General features: G+C 52.0%; 1 pseudogene; it reads left to right on the top strand.

Moving 5' to 3' along the window:
• The first annotated feature begins 1202 nt into the window (after nt 1-1202).
• LOC118151025 (acid phosphatase type 7-like) lies at nt 1203-12992 on the top strand (annotated as a pseudogene).
• Nucleotides 12993-15358: the final 2366 nt, after the last annotated feature.

Here is a 15358-nt window from a genome sequence, read left to right on the forward strand (position 1 = left end):
TGCTCTGTCCCCCATGCTGGAGCACAGTAGCACAATCATTACTGCAACCTCTACCTCCTGGGCTCAAGCGATCCTCTTACCTCAGCCTCCCACGATCCTCCTATCTCAGCCTCCACCAAGTAGCTGGAACCACAGGTGCATGTCACCGCGTTCAGCTAATTTTTATGTTTTGTGTAGCTGGGGTCTCGATGTGCTGCCCAGGCTGGTCTCAAACCTCTGGCCTCAAGCAATCCTCCTGCCTCAGCCTCCTACAGCACTGGGGATCACAGGTGGGACCCTCCCCCCACTGGCCTGGCTGGCCGTGAGGTTTATTTTCTCTTGGCAGGCCCCATTCCCCTCCATGTCCAGTGCCCACTGACCTCAGGGCCTGTGCCCAGCGTTCCCTCAGCTGGGAGCCACTCCTCCTCATTCCCTGTCAACTTTGGGGGTTTATCATCACGATCAGCCCTGCTTGCACCCCGACTCCCAGCATGTCCGGCTCCTGAGGGAAGCCCCGGCCCAGCCTGGCCACTCTGCACCTCCAGCCTCCAGCTGAGGCCTGGCAAACAGTAGGTGCTCCATAAAGTCCCATGCTGAGTTTGGTGGGGTCCCCATCTCACAGGTGAGGAAACTGAGGCTCAGGAGGCCTGGCAGGCACTGGGGAGCCCAGCCCATGTGAAGGCATTTCCTTCCAGCCCAGGGCAACTCTGGGTGCCAGGACAGCTGCTGGGGCTGCCAAAGGGTGGCCTCCTGTGTGGCAGCAGTAGCTGGGGCTCTGGCCACAGGGGAGGGTGAGCAGGAGGCAGCACCTGGCTGCTGGCTGGGGACCAGCCTGAGCCCCTGCGGTGTGGGGGCTTCTGAGTAGGCTCTCGCCACCTCTGGGTCCTCTCTCTGGGTCTCCCTCTTCCTCTCTCAGCTGGCCTCCATCTCTGTCTTCTTTCTCTGTCCTCTCTCTGCCTCCCTGTCTCTCTCTTTCTCTTCCCCCATCTCTCTTTTTGTCTGTTTCTTTTTGTCTCATTCTCTCTGTCTCTGTCAATATCTCTATGTCTCTGTGTCTCTCTCTGTCTCTATCTGCATCTGTCTCTCTGTGTCTCTCTCTATCTCTTTGTCTCTCCATCTCTGTTTCTGTCTGGCTCTTTGTCTCTCTGTGTCTCTCTATCTCTTTGTCTCTGTCTGTCTCTCTCCCCTCCTCACTGGGCCTCCCCGATGGGCCCTGATGGGGGATGGGTACGCTGCTACATTCTCTCTTCCAGGGCTGCCACCCCGCCCACCCCCTGCTGCCTGCACCCCTGGGTCAGCCAGTGCCTCTGAGCCTGCGTTAAGGTCTCTGCCCCTGGGGAGAAGCCCAGGAGCCCTCTCACAGGCCGGACACCCTGTACCCAATGCATTTCCACTTCCCACGTGCAGGTGTTTGCAGGGACCTTCTGGGCAGAGGTCTCAGCCCCTCGGGGCTTCCAGCCAGATGGGGAAGGAGAATTTCAAAGGAATCGCCTACAGGCATTTGAAACTCTGCCCACAGAGACCAGAGGAATCCTGGCTGAGGGAGCAGGCAGACCAAGGGCCATGAGGGTCCCTCCCAGGGCTGCCCCCAGACACATTCCCAGGTTACACAGGGAACCTGGCCCAGTCACACCTACCCACTGGTCCTGGGGAGGGCAGCTGGGAGGGGCTGTGTGTGTACTAGGGGGTGGGGAAGGAGCCCAGGAGCTGGAAGGACTCTCCCTTTCAGGATCTACACCCCTGATCCCCCCACCAGGATCCCCACCCCACCAAACCTCACAGACAATAGAATCCATGGCTGCAGAAACCTCCTCTGGGGCTGCGGCTTAATCAATTCCTGATTTGCATATTTGCATATTAATGACAGCAGAGCTGCTAATTTTGGCACGTGGTCTTTTTTTTTTGAGACGGAGTTTTGCTCTTCTTACCCAGGCTGGAGTGCAATGGCGCAATCTCGGCTCACTGCAACCTCCGCCTCCCGGGTTCAGGCAGTTCTCCTGCCTCAGCCTCCTGAGTAGCATGGATTACAGGCATGCACCACCATGGCCAGCTAATTTTTTGTATTTTTAGTAGAGACAGGGTTTCACCACTGTTGACCAGGATGGTCTCGATCTCTTGAGCTCGTGATCCACCCGCCTCAGCCTCCCAAAGTGCTAGGATTACAGGCTTGAGCCACCGTGCCTGGCCAGCACATGGTTTTAAAGGTGCAGTGGCTCTGAAACCACAGAGGCAGGGAAGGGGTGAGGACAAGGGCCCTCCTTACCTGGCTGGGGGATGCTGGCCCGCAGGTTACAGGTTGCAGAGTCTTGGCCTCTGGGAGCTGCAGGGAATCTTCGGCATTGTGGGGTCCCGCCTCCGAGGCTCACGGGAATCATGGAGTCTCTGCCACTGCTTTGTTTGTTTTCTTTTTCTTTCTTTTCTTTTTCATATGAGACCGAGTTTCACTCTTCTTCCCCAGGTGAGAGTGCAGTGGCGCTATCTTGACTCACAGCAACCTCCGCCTCCTGGGTTCAAGCAATTCTCCTGCCTCAGCCTCCCGAGTAGCTGATTTTGTACTTTTAGTCGAGACGGGGTTTCTCCCTGTTGGCCAGGCTGGTCTCAAACTCCTGACCTCAGGTGATCTGCCTGCCTTGGCCTCCGAACAGGCTGGGATGACAGGCATAAGCCACCACACCTGGCCACTGTTTTTCTTTTCTTTTGAGACAGGATTTTGCTGTGTCACCCAAGCTGGAGGGCAGTGGTGCAATCATAGCTCACTGTAGCCTCCACCTCCTGGCTCAAGTGATCCTCCCACCTTCTAAGTGTCTGGGACCACAGGGGTGCACCCCTACACTTGGTTAATTATTTAAATTGTTGAGGCTGGGCACCGTGGCTTATGCCTGTGATCCCAGCAATTTGGGAGGCCACGGCCAGTGCATCACTTGCAGTCAGGTGTTGGAGGCCAGCCTGGCCAATCTAGGGAAACCCCATCTCTACTAAAAATACAAAAATTAGCTGGGCATGGTGGTGGATGCCTGTAATGCCAGGTACCTGGGAGGTGAGACAAGAGAATCACTTGATCCCAGGGAGCAGAGGTTGCAGTGAGCCAAGATCATGCTACTGCCCTCCAGCCTGTGCAACAGAGTGAAACTCTGTCTCAAAATAAATACATAAATAAAGTTTTGTAGGACAGGAGTCTTGCTATGTCGCTCAGGCTGGTCTCCAACTCCTGGGCTAAAATGAGCCTCCTGTCTCAGCCTCCAAAAGTGCTGGTATTACAGGTGTGAGTGACCACACCCAGCCTTTCCCACACTTGCATTTGGGTATCAATACTGCCATTGGCCAGGGTAACTGGGATCCTGGAATTTTCTCCAAGTGGCTCCATCCCGATAATCACATATTTGGAAAATTGTGAATTCAAGGTCAGAGTATCTTAAAACCTTTGGATTTTACCCATTGAAGTTGAGGAAGGTAAGATTATATACTGGTCAAGAATATCTTCTTTTCTTTTCTTTTCTTTTTTCACCCAGGCTGGAATACAACAGCATGATCTCAGCTCACTGCAACCTCTGCCTCCCAGGTTCAAGAGGATCTCCTGCCTCAGCCTCCTGAGTAGCTGGGACTACAGATGCATGCCACCACGCATCTGTGAGATGAGGTTTCTCCATGTCGGCCAGGATGGTCTCGAACTCCTGACTTCAGGTAATCCGCCTGCCTCGGCCTCCCAAAGTGCTGGAGTTACAGGTGTGAGCCACTGCACAGGGCCGCCTGTGTCTTCAGTTCCTCTCCCTGGGAGGTGGGGAAACTGAGGCACAGAGCAGTGAGGCTGGTGCTCACAGTCCCCCAGGGTCTGTCCCAGACTGGTTTCCTCCCAGTGGGCCTGGGTTGCAGTGCATAGGGGTGGGGTGGGGTGGGACAGGGTGGGGGTGCTCGCTAGTCCCAGGAGCACATTTTCCTTTCTTCTTTTTTTGAATTTTCACTCAAAAAAAAATTCACCTCCTCGTTACTTATGCAAATATCTGCAGCCAGCTTGAATTTCTTCTCAGAAAATGCGATTTTATTTTCTATCCCATCGCCAGGCTGCAAATTTCCTGAACTTCTATGCTCTGCTTCCCTTTTAAAACTGAATGCCTTCAGGCCAGGCATGGTGGCTCATGCCTGTAATCCCAGCACTCTGGGAGGCTGAGGCGGGCAGATCACCTGAGGTCAGGAGTTCAAGACCAGCCTGACCAACATGGAGAAACCCTGTCTCTACTAAAAATACAAAGATTAGCCGGGCATGGTGACACATGCCTGTATCCCAGCTACACAGAAGGCTGAGACAGGAGAATTGCTTGAACCTGGGTGGTGCAGGTTGCAGTGAGCCAAGATGGCACCACTGCATTCCAGCCTGGGCAACAGAGTGGGAATCTGTCTAAAAAAAAATGGATGCTGTTAACAGCACCTCTTGAATGCTTTGCTGATTAGAAAGTTCTTCTTCCAGATACCCTAAATCATCTCTCTCAAGTTCAAAGTTCCACAAATCTCTAGGGTAAAGGCAAAATGGCACCAGTCTCTTTGCTGAAATATAACAAGAGTCACCTTTGCTCCAGTTCCCAACAAGTTCCTCATGTCCACCTGAGACCCCCTTTGCCTGGATTTCACTGTCCATATCATTATCAGTATTTTTGTCAAAGCCATTCAACAAGTCTCTAGGAAGTTCCAAATGTTCCCACGTTTCCCTTTCTTCTTCTGAGCCATCCAAACTGTTTTAACCTCTGTGTGTTACCCAGTTCCAAAGTCGCTTCCTCATTTTCAGGTATCTTTTCAGCAACACCTTACTCTACTGGTACCAATTTACTGTATTAGTCCATTTTCACGCTGCTGACAAAGACATACATGAGACTGGGAAGAACAAGAGGTTTAATTAGATTTACAGTTCCACATGGCTGGGGAGGCCTCAGCATCATGGTAGGAGGGGAAAGGCATTTATTTCTCTCTCTCTTTTTTCTTTTTTTTCTTTCTTTCTTTCTTCTCTCTCTCTCTCTCTCTCTTTCTCTCTCTCTCTTTTTTTTTTTGACAGAGTCTCGCTCTGTTGCCAGGCTGGACTGCAGTGGCACAATTCTGGCTCACTGCAACCTCTGCCTCCCAGGTTCAAGCAATTCTGCCTCAGACTCCCAAGTAGCTGGGACTATAGGTGTGTTCCACCACTCCCAGCTAATTTTTGTCTTTTTAGTAGAGACGGGGTTTCACCATGTTGGCCAAAATTGTCTCAATCTCCTAACCTTGTGATTTGCCCATCTTGGCCTCCTAATTTGCTGGGTTTACAGGTGTGAGCCACCACACACAGCTGGTGAAAGGCATCTCTCTTTTTTTTTTCTTTAATAAATATTTTATTCTCCCTATTTTACAGATGAGGAAACTGAGACTTAGGAATATTAAGTACTTTATTTTTATTTATTTTTTTTAATTTTTTTGAGATGGAATCTTGCTCTGTCACCCAGGCTGGAGTGAAATGTCATGGTCTCAGCTCACTGCAACCTCTGCCTCCTGGGTTCAAGTGATTCTCCTGCCCCAGCCTCCTGAGTAGCTGGAATTACAGGCACTCACCACCATGCTGGGCTAATTTTTCTATTTTTAGTAGACATGAGGTCTTACCATGTTGGCCAGGCTGGTCTCGAACTCCTGACCTGAGGTGATCCACCCACCTTGGCCTCCCAAAGTGCTGGAATTACAGGCATGAACCACCATGCCCAGCTGGTGAAGTGAAAGGCATTACTTACATGGTGGCAGCAAGAGAAAATGAGGAAGAAGCAAACGTGGAAACCCCTGATAAATCCATCAGATCTCACTAGACTTATTCACTACCATGAGAACAGTATGGGGGAAACTGCCCCCATGTTCAAATGATCTCCCACTGGTCCCTCCCACAACATGTGGGAATTATGGGAGTACAATTCAAGGTGAGATTTGGGTGAGGACACAGAGCCGGAACATCTCACAGAGGTGGCCGTGAGCCAAGATTGCACCATTGCACTCAAGCCTGGGCAATGGAGCAATACTCCACCTCAAAAAAATAAGAAAATTTAGCTGGGCGTGGTGGCATGTGCCTGTGGTTCCAGCTACTTGGGAGGCTGAGGTGGGAAGATGGCTTGAGCCCAGGAGGTCAAGGCTGCAGTGAACTATGATGGCACCACTGCCTGGGCAACAGAGCAAGACCCTACCTCCAAGAAAAAAAGTCAATAGCTTTGCTGGTACTGGGCTCATTTCCTGCTTGCTTGGTGGCTACCACCAGATCTGAGTGATGGCTGCCCCTTTGAGATAGGGTGGGTCTACAGCTGGCCCTTGTCTCCCTTTAGATCACCTGTGGCCTCCAGACACCCAAGCTGGCAACCCTTAAATGATATAGTGTGTACAACAGTTGGCACAAAGCCTGCACATGGTAAATAATGATATTAATAATAATACTCATTCCCCCACATAATCCTAAATGTACTAGGCACTGTTTCACGTGCTTTACTTCTGTTTGTTCATCTAAGCTTCATACCAACCATATAGGGCGGACACTATTATTCTTCCATTTTGCAGACAGGAAAACTGAGGCTCAGAGAGTTGAAGTGATGTGCCCCAGGAAAGCTCAGCGGAGCTGTGGCTGGGTGCAGTTGATTACACCTGTAATTCCAGCACTTTGGGAGGCCAAGGTGGTGGATCACCTGAGGTCAGGAGTTCAAGACCAGCCTGGCCAACATGACAAAACTTTGTCTCTACTGAAAATGCAAATATTAGCTGGATGTGGTGCCAGGTGCCTGTAATCCCAGCTACCAAGGAGGCTGAGGCAGGAGAAACGTTTGAACCCAGGAGGCAGAGGTTGCAGCGAGCTGAGATCACATCATTGTACTCCAGCCTGGGTGACAAAGAAAGACCCTGTCTCAAAAAAAAATGGCTGGGTGCAATGGCTCACACCTGTAATTCCAGCATGTTAGGAGGCTGAGGTGGGTGGATCTTGAGGTCAGGAGTTCGAGACCAGCCTGACCAATATGGTAAAACTCCATCTCTACTAAAAATACAAAAATTACCCAGGCATCTGTAATCCCAGCTACTCAAGAGGCTGAGGCAGGAGAATTGCTTGGGCCTAGGAGATTGAGGTTGCAGTGAGCCAAGATCACAGCACTGCACTCCAGCCTGGGCAATAAGAGTGAAACTCCATCTCAAAAAAAGAAAAGAAAAGAAAAGGCAGAGCTGGGATTAAACTTGGGCAGTTTCAGAACCTGTGTCCTTGACTACTAAGTGTTTAATAGCAGTTACTGTCAATGCCCCTCACTTTTTCTGCAAGTCCCCCCCACTCTCCCCAGGCTTCACTCTCCTCCACCCTCTGTCCCTTTCTCCCCAGGTGAGCCAGGCTCCATGACTGTCACCTGGACCACATGGTTCCCAACCTGCTCTGAAGTGTAATTCGGGTTGCAGCCATCAGGGCCCCTGCCCCTCCGCACCCAGGGCACCTTCGTCCCCTTTGTGGGCGGGGGTATTCTCCAGAGGAAGCTCTACATACACCAAGTCACACTGCACAAGCTGCTGCCGGGGGTTCAGTATGGTGAGAGGGGCCCCGGGCTGAGCTGTTGATGGGAAGAGGAGTGGGATCTGGACTAGAAGCTACCACTGGCTGGTGGCTCAGGCTGGGCTGGTAACTGCTCTGCCTATCTGCAAGCCTATTGCATGAGATCCCAGGAGGAAAATGGAAGATGCCAGGAAGGCAGACCGAAGGGGCATTGGCCAGCCCCCATTAGTCACCCCCATCTCCTCCCCTTCACCAGTGGAGGAAGGATGGGGGTTGGAGGGAGGGTCCTGGGGGGCCCAAGCTGACTGCAACCTTTTCCTCTCCCTTCAGTTTATTGCTGTGGCAATGCCCAGGGCTGGAGCTGTGGGTTCCACTTCAGGGCCCTCAAGAATGGGGCCCACTGGAGCCCCCATCTGGCTGTGTTTAGGGATCTGGGGGCTGACAACCTGAAGGCCTTCCCTGGTTGCACAGGGACACCCAGTGGGGCACATACAATGCAGTTCTCCACGTGGGTGATGCATCCGCATCCACAGGGGCCTGCAGAGGGATGGTGGGGGCTGTGTGGAGGGTTGATAGAGGGTGAGTGGAGGGAGGGTGGGGGTGTGTGGAGGGTTGATGGGGGTGCACAGAGGGATGGTGGGGGGTGTGTGGAGGGTTGATGGGGGTGCACAGAGGGATGGTGGGGGGTGTGTGGAGGGTTGGTGTGTGGTGCGTGGAAGGATAGTGGAGGATTGGTGGGAGGTGTGTGGAGGGATGGTAGGGGGAGCCCAAAGTAGGGGTGGCATTGGGACCATGGAGGGGACAGGGCTGGGGCCAGTGCATCTCTGAAGGGACAAGGGATGGGACTGGCAGTGTCTGTGGTCAACCAGCCTGCCCTGGTTAAAATCTCGACTCTGGCCCTCTTGCCAGGAGCAGGGTTTTCCCCATGTATTTTGATTAGACAGAAAGCTGGTTCCAACTTTGAAGGACTGTTCTGATGACTACATGAGTTCCTGTTGCCTGGCAGGGTGCTGGTTATTATTATGATTATTGCTGCTGTTGTTATTTAAGAGGGGGAAGGGAATGAGATGGGTAATGGGGATTGTATGCTTCAAAGTACAGACTCTGGAATCAGGCTCCCTCGGTTTTCTAAATCTTCACCAGCCAGCTGTGTGACCTGGGGCCTCAGTTTCCCCATCTGAAATGGGAATAATAATAATACTCACCTTGGGCCGGGTGTGGTGGCTCATGCCTGTAATTCTAGCACTTTGGGAGGCTGAGGTGGGTGGATCACTTGAGGTCAGAAGTTTGAGACCAGCCTGGCTAAAAATACAAAAATTAGCCAGGCGGTGTCTGTAATCCCAGCTACTTGGGAGGCTGAGGCAGGAGAATCGCCTAACCCTGGAGGTTGCAGTGAGCCAAGATGACACCACTGCTCTCCAGCCTGGGTGGCAGAGGGAGACTCCGTCTAAAAACACAAAACAAAGCATCTTGGCCAGGCACAGTGGCTCACACCTATAATCCCTTTGGGAGGCCGGGAGTCGAATTCTTGGCCTTAAGTGATACTCCTGCCTTGGCCTCCCAAGGTGCTGGGATTAACAGGCGTGAGCCACCATACCTGGCTCTTTCGATTCCAATGAAAACAGAGACCGGTCTGGGTCTTCATCATGCTTCCACCCCCTCCCCCAGGAGCCTTTGCCTACAACATGGATCAGGACAATGCCCGTGTCGGGGATAGGTTCATGTGGCTCATTGAACCTGTGGCTGCCAGCCTGCTGTACATGACATGCCCTGGGAATCATGAAGAACACTAGTGAGGACCGAGGGCCATGGCTGTGGACGAGGGCTGGATCAATGAAAATAGTCCTGTTCTTCTTAGTGTCTCCCCTGAGTCTCTCATGCTGCAACATCTCAATTGTGGTAGCAAGAGGTGGGGGTGGGCTGGAAGCCAGACTCAGGGCCTGACAGTGGCAGGGTGGTGCATAGGAGCAGGGCTATGAAATTCAGTCCCTCGCCTCCATCCCTTATACTTCCTTATTCTAGCAACTTCTCTAACTACAAGGCTCACTTCAGCATGCCGGGGGATAATGAGGGCCTGTGGTACAGGAAATGTGGGGGTGCCAGAGCACTGGCCCTCTGCCCGGAAGGACAGGAGATGCAGCGGAGCCCCGGCCCTAACCCCTGCCCTTTGCTTCCCCCAGCTGGGATCTGGGTCCTGACCACATCATCTCCTTCTCCATCAAGACCACCACCTGGTACAGAGGCAGTTTTACTGGCTGGAGAGTGACCTCCTCCGCTAATTCCTCAGCTGGCCCCACCTCCCCCTCCACCTCTGACCCCCAGCCCCTCACTCTGAGCCCTTCTCCCTAGAAAGCCAATAGGAACCAGGCAGCCCAGCCCTGGATCTTCGCCATGGAGCACTGGCCCATGTACTGCTCCAACGCAGATCTGGACGACTGCACATGGCATGAGAGCAAGGTGAGGCCCCTCCCTGGGAGGCATCAGGGAAGTCCCGGGAGGCATCAGGGAGGTGCTGAGATCCAGGCGGGCATTGGTCTGCGTCACCCTCACCTGCTCATTCACCCTGCCCAGGTCCACAAAGGCCTCCGAGGCAAGCTGTGGGAGGATCTTTTCACAAACATGGTGAGCAACCCTCAGGACCCACACCCCAACCCCACCTCTCCCTGCTTCAGAGGTCTGATCCTGGCTTGCTCTGTCTCAGGGGTGGACTTGCAGCTGTGGGCCCATGAGCACTCATACGAATGACTTATTTACAACTACCAGGTGAGGCTTGTGAAGGGCTGACAGATGTGAGCCACCACCCCCAGCCTCTATGGTGGCCAAGTCTTAACTGACTGTCTTCCTTGAGGGCAGCAGGGTCTTGGGCAGGCAGGTCATTTCTGCTTCCCTGTGGGTCCTCCACCTGCCATGGGCCTGACCAGTTCTCCCCCCTAGGGCTTTGAGGAGCAGCTGATGCCCTTTGCTGTCTTCCCAAGTGCCATGCATGTAAAGGAGTATGGGCACACGCGCATCCTCAATGGGACCTACACAGGTGTCGGACTACCAGGTCACTGAGAGGCAGGCCCAAGTCATCCTACTGCATAGCCAGGCCCAGCCAGGCAAATGAGCTGTTAAAAACATGGACTCCTGGCTGTATGTGGTGGCACAAATTTCACTTGAGTCCAGGAGTTCAAGACCAGCCTGGGTAACATGGTGAGACCTAGTTTCTACAGAAAATACAAAAATTAGGCCAAGTGCACTGGTTCACACCTGAAATCCCAGCACTTTGGGAGGCTGAGGAGGGTGGGTCACTTGAGGTCAAGAGTTAGAGACCAGCCTGACCAACGTGGTGAAAATTACAAAAATTAGCTGGACGTGGTGGCAGGTGTCTGTAATTGCTACTAAATTTAGTCTCTGCTAAAATTACAAAAGTTAGGTAGGCATGGTGGCAGGTGTCTGTAATCCCAGCAACATGGGAGGCTAAGGGAGGAGAATCACTTAAATCCGGGAGGTGGAGGTTGCAGTGAGCCGAGATGGCACCCCTGCACTCCAGCCTGGGTGATAGAGCGAGACTCTATCTCAAAAAAAAAATGAAAATTAGTCGTGTGATGGCACATGTCTGTTGTACCAGCTACTTGGGAGGCTGAGGCAGGAGGATCACTTGAGCCCAGGAGTTAGAGGCTGCAGTGAGCTATAATCACACCTCTGTACTCCAGCCTGGGCAACAGAGTGAGACCCTAACTCAAAACAGACAAACAAATGTGGATTGTAGAGCTAGAAATCTGCTCCTGCTACTTGGCAGCTGAATGATCTTGAGCTACTTATCTAACTTCTTTGAGCCTCAGTTTTCCCATCTGTGAGAGGGGATGATCATAGTTTTCATCTCACAGGACTGTATGGGGATTGAATGACTTATTACATATAAATTGCTTAGAACAGTATGGAACTTGGTAAGTTCTGTAGGTATTTACCATTGAGAGGCAGGGGAAGATAAAGGTGAGGGTGGGACACACATGGGGGGAAGCAATAAGTGGGGTGTGTAGAAGGGGTGGATTACAGTTAGGTAGACCCAAATAATAATGGCTCACCTTTCTTTATTTTTGCCATTGTAGTTTTAAAATAATAAAAATATTTATGATTTATTGAGCACCTACTGCATACCAGGCACTGCCTAGATGTTCTGTATTTAGTAGCACTTTATTTAATTAACTAATGTATTTATTTTTGAGACAGTCTCATCTGTCACCCAGGCTAGAGTACAGTGGCGTGATCTCAGCTCACTGCAGCCTCCACTTCCCAGGTTCAAGCAATTCTCCTGCCTCAGCCTCTGGAGGAGCTGGGACTACAGGCATGTGCCACCACACCTGGCTGATTTTTTGTGTTTTTAGTAGAGAGGGGATTTTGACATGTTAGCCAGGCTGGTCTTGAACTCCTGACCTCAGGTGATCTGCCCACCTCAGCCTCCCATAGTGCTGGGATTACAGGTGTGAGCCACTGCGTCCAGCACCAACAGCTCTTTATACACCAAAATAATCCCATAGGAGTGGATTCCTTTTCATTTTATAGGTGAGGGAACGGAGACTCAGAGAGAGGAAGTAATTTTCCCAGGGTCACACAGCTGGAGGACAGTGGAGCTGATATCTGATAACTACCATTTATTGAGTGGCACAGGCACCGGCCACACGCTTTGTGTATGTGATATCACTCGGTTCTTGTGATCACCCTGGGCATCTATTACTTTGCACATTGCATAGAACATGGAAGTTATGCTCAGAGAGTCCAGCCACATGCTGGAGAGTGGATGTGTTGGCCAGGCATGGTGGCTCATGCCTGTAATCCCAGCACTTTGGGAGGCTGAGGCGAGGGGATCACTTGAGGTCAGGAGTTTGAGACCAGCCTGGCTAACATGGAAAAACCCCGTTTCCACTAAAAATACAAACATTAGCCAGGCGTGGTGGTGTAAGCCTGTATTCCCAGCTACTCGGGAGGCTGGGGCAGGAGAATGGCTTGAACCTAGGAGGCGAAGGTTGCAGTGAGCCAAGATCAAGCCACTGCACTCCAGTCTGGGTAACAGAGCAAAACTGTGTCTCAAAAGAAAAAAAGAAAGGGGGGAGAGAGAGAGAGACAGAGAGAGAGAGAGAGACAGAGAGAGAGAGAGAGACAGAGAGAGAGACAGAGAGAGAGAGAGAGAGGATGTGCTGGTATATAAGGCAAGGTCTGTCTGACTCCAGAGTTTGTGCCCTAAAAAAATCCTACACTCACACAGCCCTTTCCATATGCTGGGCTCCATTTACAAATACGATCGCATTTAACTCCCACAACATAAGTGATGTGGCTACTGTTACTCTCCCACCCCTTTTCGGATGAGGAAAACTGAGGCCCAGAGAGGACTAGCACATTGCTCAGGATTGCACAGCCCATCAGAGGGCAGAGATGGGATTGGAAACCAGGCCTTCAGCTCTAACTAGTGTCCCTGTTTTTGTCCCTCACAGGATGGAAGATCATAGATGATGGGTGGTGAGCCCTGTTTGACCAGAGGACGTACCTCTAGGGATGGGAGCCACTCTCCTCCAGAAGCCGACATTTTGCCACCTTGGCTGCTGTGACCAGACACTGATCAGACCTGGGTGGGGAGTTGGGTGGGCCCTGACTCCCCTGCCGTCCAGAGGCCCCATGTAGGCAGCATGCAACTCTATGGAGCTGGGGCAGCTGTCCCCTCCTAGAGAGGTGGGAGTCCTGGCTGGCTGTGCAGGGAGCGGGCACAGAGTGACACAGGGTGGGCCTCTGCTGGCATGGCCCCACCCTCCTGCATAGCACTGATCAAGCGAGGTGCCCGTAGGGCTTCTGGAATCAAGAGCCTTAAACTGTGGCTCCGTGGACTTTGCATGTCTGTTGGGGGTGCCCCTGGGCTGCCTCCTTTCTTGCCCACCCCTCAAGGGCATCGCCAGCCTTCCGTCAGCAAAGTGGGCACAACCATCGTGACACTACTCACCAGCAGGTGGCGTCAGGGGCTTTTTCTTCTGAGCCCCACACTGAGAGTTGGTCTGAAGCTGGCTCCTGCTTCACAGCTCACAGAGTGTGACCCAGGGTGCCCTCATGCCTCAGTTTCCCAGCCTGACGCCATCTTATCCGGGAAGAGGAGACGTGCTAAAACTCGTGCCTCCCAGCTGGCAACCTCCACAGAGAGCAGAGGTTGGACACCAGGGCCAAACAGAAACTGGTTCAGATGCCAGCTCCGCCACTTCCTGTGTGACCATGGGCAAGTCAGCAACCCTCTCTGAACCTCTGTTTCTTCATCTGTAATCCAAGAATGATAATACTCTGTGAGGCTGCCTTGGGATTAAATGAGACTGAAAGCCTTTGGATGGATCTTGACTCTTCTTTTGCTCATGCTCCACATCTGAGTATCTAGAAGTCCTGTTTGCCTTCAAAATTGATCTGGACTCTTTTTTTTTTTTTTGAGAAGGAGTTTTGACCCTGTTGCCCAGGTTGGAGTATGGTGGAGTGATCTCAGCTCACTGCAACCTCTGGATTCAAGTTATTCTCCTGCCGCAGCCTCCCAAGTAGCTGGGATTATAGGCGCACACCACCACACCCAGCTAATTTTTGTATTTTTAGTAGAGACAGGGTTTCACCATGTTGGCCAGGGAGGTCTTGAACTTCTGACCTCAGGTCATGCACCTGCCTTGGTCTCTCAAAGTGTTGGGATTAAAGGTGTGAGCCACAGTCCCCGGCTCAATTTAGACTGTCTATACTTCTGCCACCCCAAAAGCCCCCACCCTGGTCCTGTCTGCACTCATTTTCTGCAGATTCCTTGGACTCCCTGCTCCCTCCTGGCCCCTGGAGTCCATTCCCCACACACAGCCAAAGCAGAGACAGGGTTTTACCATGTTGGCAAGGCTGGTCTCGAACTGCTGACCTCAAGTGATCCTGCATCAGATCACACTCCCTCCTGCTCACAGCTCTCTGTGGCTCTGTCTCAGGTCCATAAGGCCCCAGACCATCGGTCCCTGTCACCCCTCTGTCCTCACTCCCTCCACTCACCCGCTCACCCACTCTGCTGCGGCCACACTGGCCTCTGCATTGGCCTCCCTGCCCACTTTTGCACTGGGAGTTCCCTCTGCTGGGAACACTGTTCCCCCAGGGATCTGTGTGGCTCCTGTTCTCCCTTCCTCAGGTGCCACCCTCAGTGCCATCCTCTCTGACTCTCTTGTTTAAAACAGCTACACCCAACTGGTGGTCATCAGTTTCAGGGAAATAGGCCAGGCACAGGAAGACAAACCTCACATATTCTCACTTGTTTGTGAAACCTAAAAATCAAAACAGTGGCTCTCATGGACACGGAGGGTAGGAGGAGATCAGAGGTTGGGAAGAGGGGTGGGGGCTGTGGGGGTGGGCTTTTTATGTCGTGGGTTTGTTGTTTTTCGAGATGAAGTCTTGCTTTTTCTCCCAGGCTGGAGTGCAATGGCAATATATTGGCTCACTGCAACTTCCACCTCCCGGGTTCAAGCGATTCTCCGGCCTCAGCCTCCTGAGTATCTGGCGTTATAGGCATCTGCCACCACATCTGACTCATTTTTGTATTTTTAGCAGAGACAGCGTTCTACCATGTTGGTGCTGGGCTGGTCTCGAACTCCTGACCTCAAGTGATCCACCTGTCTCGGCCTCCCAAAGTGCTGGGATTACAGGCGTGAGCCACCACACCCGACCTTGGTTTTGTTAATGGGTTAAAAAAATTAGAATGAGTAAGACCTACTATTTGACCACACAATAAAGTGACTATACTGAATTATAATTGTACATTTTAAATAACTAAAAGAGTGTAATTGGATTGTAACTCAAAGGATAAAAGCTTGGTAGGATGGATCCCACATTCTCCCTGAGGTG

This window comes from Callithrix jacchus, chromosome 15, assembly GCF_049354715.1.
Source record: "Callithrix jacchus isolate 240 chromosome 15, calJac240_pri, whole genome shotgun sequence".
Lineage (NCBI taxonomy): Eukaryota > Metazoa > Chordata > Mammalia > Primates > Cebidae > Callithrix > Callithrix jacchus.